We start from the raw sequence: 6,000 nt of genomic DNA on the forward strand, positions 1-6,000 counted from the left end.
GGGCGTCAGAGAGCCGGACCCCGTCCACGGAGCCGTCATTCTCCTGAGTCTTCAGGAGATCCGGGAGGGGTTCGGAGTCTTCCTCTGCCCCACTGTCCGTAGCCATCAAGAGGCTGAGTTCTGTGCCCACAAAGTGTGGTTTGAGTCTGTTGGTGTGGAGGACCCGAAGGGGGTTCCGGGAGGTCCCCATGTCGATGAGGTAAGTGACGGGGCTTTTGCGCTCGACCACTTTGAAGGGCCCCGTCCACTTATCTTGCAAGGCACATGGTTCGGTGGGGGACATCACCCATACTTGCTGACCAGGCTCGAATTCAACGGAGGAGGCATTGTGATCATACCACCTCTTCATGTCCTCCTGGCTGGCCTCGAGGTTCGCCTTGGCCATCTCCCTGAAGCGCCGTGTCTGGTTTCGTAGGGCCAGGATGTATTTGAAGACGTCTGGAGGGGTTGTTAGGGGGGCCATCTCCCAACCTTCCTTGACTAGGCTGAGGGGCCCTCGCACAGGGTGCCCGTACAGGAGTTCAAAAGGGCTAAAACCGAGGGACTTCTGGGGAACTTCCCGGTAGGCGAAGAGGAGGCACGGGAGTAGTACATCCCACTGGCGACGGAGGGGCTCTTCCAATCCCCCAATCATCCCCTTGAGAGTGCGGTTAAAACGCTCCACTAGTCCGTTCCCTTGGGGGTGATAGGGGGTCGTGAATCTGTAGGTGACCCCGCATTGTTGCCAGAGGGACTTCATGTATTTGGATATGAAATTCGTGCCTCGGTCGCTGACGACTTCTCGGGGGAAGCCTACCCGGGAGAAGATCCCCATCAGGGCCCGGCCAACCACCGGAGCTGTCACAGTCCGTAGGGGCACCGCCTCGGGGTAGCGGGTGGCATGGTCCACTAGCACTAAGATGAACCTGTGTCCTTGTGCCGTGCGGGGGTCCAGAGGCCCCACAATGTCTATCCCCACCCTCTCGAACGGGGTGGTGACCACAGGGAAGGGTTGCAGGGGGGCTTTCAGCTTCCGACCACTCTTCCCGCTGGCTTGGCATGTGGGGCAAGATCGGCAGTGGTTCAGGACGTCATTCCTCATTTTTGGCCAGAAAAAGTGGGTCACTAGGTGACTGTACGTTTTGTCCTGGCCCAGGTGTCCAGCCAGGGGGACATCGTGGGCTAAGTTGAGCAGAAAGTCTCTGAAGCGGAGAGGTACCACCAGAACTCGACCGGCCCCCAGCTCGGCGATTCTTTGCTCGCTGTAGAGCAGGTCGTTATCCCAGTAGACCCAGTGAGTTCCGGTGGCGTCCCCTGCGTTTTGGGCGCTGGCTTGTTGGCGGAGTCCCTCGAGGGAGGGACAGGTCTTTTGTTCCTGGCGGAACTGTTCTTGGGTGGGCCCCCCTTCTTGACGCCACTGAGCCAGATCCGGAAGGTCCTGGGGTTGCGCGTCCTCTTCGGTCGTCGGGTCCGGGAGGCCGGCCTCGCCGTTGTCCTCTACTGGGGCAACCGGGGGTGGAGGTGCTGGCCATTCGGGTTCTTCTGATCGGGGGGCGGCACGGGCGGCCATGGACCGGGTGGTTATGCAGGCCCAGTCCGGGAGGCCCAGCATCCCCAGGTGCTCTCTTCTCTCGACGGTGGCCCACGGGGAACTCTCGAGATCATTCCCCAGGAGGCAGTCCACGGGGGCATCGTCCCGGACCGTCACCTTCAGCAGGCCGGAGACCCCTCCCCATTCGAATGGGAAGCAGGCCATTTTACACATACTCTCAGAGTTATCTGCCGAGCGGACGGGGCAGAGAATGTTCGGCAGGATCTGCTCGGGCTTCACCAGGTGACAGCGGACGGCCGTCACACTGGCGCCGGTGTCACGCAGGGCCTCGGCCCTCTGTCCATTAATGGTCACCCACTGACCGTATTTCCTGGTGTTGGCGGGTAGGGGAGCCCGCGGGACCATGTCTCTTCCCCCTAAGCACGCCAGGACCATGGCGGCCGGTTCCCACCCTTGCTGGGCCGGCTCATACTCTTCGGGTTCCTCCGATAATCGCTCTTCCCCCAGGGCGGCGGCCGCTACCTGGCGGGGCTTGGGCGTTTGGTTTAGCGGACAGCTCGGGTCATTGGCGTAGTGGCCTAGTCGCTGGCACCGGTGGCACGTGACGTTGGCTCGGAACCCAGGCCGCAACGGGGGGTTGCCCCGGCCGGCCGTAGGCGGGGTGCTGGCCACGGGGGTTGCTGGCAAGGTGTCTCTCCCTCGACCCTGGCCCCCTCCTCCTCCCCGAGGACGGTGCTGGCCTTGGCTGCTTCTGTTCTGGTCGTGTGGCCTCTTCCGGCCCACTCGGGTGCTTTCCCATCGGTCAGCTTCGGCGGCGAGCTGCCGGGGGTCAGTCAGCTTACTGTCGAGGAGGTGCTGCCTGAGCTCGACGAAACAGTTGTTTGACAGGTGCTCCCATACCATAAGGTTGAAGAGTTGTTCGTAGGTGGTGACCTGACTCCCCCTGATCCAACCCTCGAAGGCACGGCTGAAATAGTTCACGTATTCTACCCAAGTTGTACCTGGGATCCGGGTGCAATCTCTGAACCTCTGGCGGTACATCTCGGGTGTGAGGCCGTAGCGGGTGAGGAGGGCAGCCTTCATGTGGTCGTAGGACGACATTTGGTGATCTGGGAGCTGCAGTAGGGCATCACGACCCTCGTTGATAAACCTCCCCCAAAGTCCGGCTCCCCAATCACTCCGGTCGATCCGGTGGGAGGTCATGGCGATCTCATAGGCTTTAAACCACTGCTGTATGTCGTCTTCTCGGACATACTCGCGGACAACATCCTTGGGGATATGGACTTTTTTCTCAATTGGCCCCGGGGTGTGTGGTCGCTCAGGCACCCCCAGTTCCTTATTCTGTTTTCGCAGTTCTATCTCCGCTAGTCGGCGTTCGTGCTCGAGCGTTATTTTTTTCTCTTCCAGCTCTCTCTGTCTCTGCTTTTCCTCTCGTTCCTCTCGAAGCCGCATATGCTCGAGGTTGAGTTTCTGTTCCGCTAACTTGAGTTCCCCATCCATCTTGAGTCGTGCCATCTCCAACTCGTGTAATCTGACCCTGTCTCTTTCTCGGATCTCCTCTTGTGAGAGGCCCGTTCCCCGCTCCTCGGGAGCCGTGGCGTTCCCCTCTGGTGTGATGCTGTTTTGGTCTGGTGTGACGCTGCTTTGGTCGGGGGGTCCTGCGACCCCAGTTTCCGTCCATGACTCAAGGGCGCGCTTTAGATCATCCTTGGTACTTAGGCCGGTGGTAGCAATGCCAAGTTCTATGCAAAATTGTCTCAGTTCGCGGTGGTTGTATTCTTCTAATTTCTCCATTTGGAATTTCTCGGTGGGGCTGCTATCTTTGGTCGACATCGTGTTTTGTCGTGGGGTGAGCTACTCTCTGTACGATTACGCGTTGATTCGGATCCCACCGCTGCCACCAATGTTAGAAAAGGTAGACGGACCGGGAGGGTCGGCCGGGGTCAGGAGGAGAGGTCTCCGGGGAGAACCGTCTCCAGCGATCGTACAGACAAGTAACTTCCCCCCCACAGACAGATACCACACACAGATAAGGTTCAGTGTTCTTTATAAGCACTTCTTAAGGTACGGGTAAATGGTACAAGGAGGTCTGGACTCAGGGGTCCCCTCGATTCGAGTCTCGCAAGGTGGGAAAGGGGGTAGCGGGACAGTCTGTTTACCAGTCAGGTAGTTCGGATGAGATGATGAGCTCACAATCCTCGAGCTTGGTGGTTAGGTGGTACGGGCCGCGGCAGCGCCAGCAGGTCCCCGAGAGATGGACGATGTACGGTCCGCGGCAGCGCCAGCAGGTCCCGGTGATGATGGTTGTTACAACGGGCCGCGGCAGCGCCAGCAGGTCCCAGGAAGATGGTCGATGTACGGTCCGCGGCAGCGCCAGCAGGTCCCGGTGATGATGGTCGTTACAACGGGCCGCGGCAGCGCCAGCAGGTCCCAGGAAGATGGTCGATGTACGGTCCGCGGCAGCGCCAGCAGGTCCCGGTGATGATGGTCGTTACAACGGGCCGCGGCAGCGCCAGCAGGTCCCAGGAAGATGGTCGATGTACGGTCCGCGGCAGCGCCAGCAGGTCCCGGTGAGGATGGAGGTTGCAGAAGGCCGCGGCAGCGCCAGCAGGCAGAACGATGGGTCACAAGAGCGGGCTACGGCAGCGCCAGTAGACCGTCAAGGCTGAGTTCACTCGGTGTCTCTCGACTCCAGGATACAACTGCCTTCCTGCTCCGGAGCTGCCCCAGTTATAGGGCTGGTGCCCTTTGATGTCCGGGCCCTCGCACTTGGAGGTCGGAGGGTCCGGGATGAAGGTGTCCAGACACCCAGCAGGGGGTGGAGCCAGTGCCTGGGGGAGCTGGGGCGATCGGCACCTGGCGGGGGGAGAGCCTTTGACACCTCGTCCTCCCATTGACCTGCCAAGTGGTCCGCTCACCTCCTGGGTGGATGGTGGTGCCGGGATGTCGGGGCCGGCCAGGCCCGGGGTTGGGGTGAGGCCACGCGGCCGCGTGGTGCAGGGCCCAAGATGGAGGCTTGGCCCGGCCGGGGAAGCCGGTGGGGCTGGACCCCGTGAGGAGTAGTGGTCCGAGGGCAGAAGATCCGTCGGGAGACGGGGTACAGGTGCTTGTCGCGGGGGTATGCCTGGTGGGCCGGAGCTCGGGCCCTGTCGTGCGGGGAGGGAGCAAGTCCTCTGTGTGGCCTGTCCAACAGGCGACCCGACAACAAGATGACAGTTGTATCCCGGAGTCAAGAGCCCTGCTGATCGGATCGCGGCTGACCCTACGGAGAAAGACTCTTCCTGAACATACCTACTGAGCCCTGCTGACGACGTCGCGGCTCCATCGTGCTTACAAGACCTTCACGAACCTTTGGGGCCCTGTTGACGCCGTCGCGGCCCGACCTTGTGGCAACAGACCATCAGAGCCCAGCTGACCTCGTCGCGGCTCGACCGAAGCGGACCTACCACCGGAGCCCTGCTGACTGTGTCGCGGCTCGACCCAAGCGGAACTACCACCCGAGCCCTGCTGACGCCGTCGCGGCTCTCCACGTCCAAACCGCTCCGAGACCAGCATCCAAGGTCTGGCGCAGAGCCCTTCCGTACCTGGCTGGTACTAAGACTGTCCCGCTACCCTATTCCCTCAAAGACATTGAGACTCTTACTGGATCCCTCGATCCCACTGTACATATTGAACGTGCTCCTTTTTTATATAAAGAACCAAGATAAGCAACTGATACGGAGTCCTGTGTGGTGGTGTTACTGGGCCTAGTACGATTATAGGAGAAGGACCTCTCCTAGGAGGCTTCTCAGCGGCGCTCGGCTATAACTTGGCGGTAGGAGGGTGCCCGGAGTAGTCCCTCCGACTCCCCGGTGGTCCTCCCTCCAACATTTGGTGGCCAGCGACGGGATCCGAGCCAGACGCAATCGTACAAGCAAGTAACGCACCCACTACCTAACCAGACGGAAAAAGAAAAGGGAACCATGGACGGCCAAGAAGCAACCGTGGCCGCAACCTTCCAGCTGGAAAAACTGGAAGAATACACCCACAAAGAACTAAAACAATTCTGCAAGGACAAAGGGATCCCAACCACAGGATTGGGCACCAAGGAAGAAATGCAGAAAGCCCTGAAAGCCTGGGCCGAAGCCGAGGCCACTCCACCCCGCACCGAAGAGACCTCGACCCGGAACGAAAACCTGCCGACCACAACCCCGACAGATGGGGGGCGAGGCATTCCCGAAGCCAGCCTATCCCACGAAGAAATACGAGAACGAGAGAGGGTCCGGGCACACGAAATGGACCTCGCACGACTCCGGCTGGACGGCGAGCTCCAGCTGGCGGAGAAAAAAATAGCCCTGGAGCAACTACGGCTGCAAGAGGAAATCGAGGAAAAGAAACGGCATCGAGAACTCGAAGAGAGACGGCTAACCCTCGAGCACGAGAGGAGCCTCAAAGAACTCGAACTGAAATCCAAAACGGGGGAGACCAGC

The sequence above is a fragment of the Triturus cristatus genome, chromosome 4_2 (genome assembly GCF_964204655.1).
Source record: "Triturus cristatus chromosome 4_2, aTriCri1.1, whole genome shotgun sequence".
Lineage (NCBI taxonomy): Eukaryota > Metazoa > Chordata > Amphibia > Caudata > Salamandridae > Triturus > Triturus cristatus.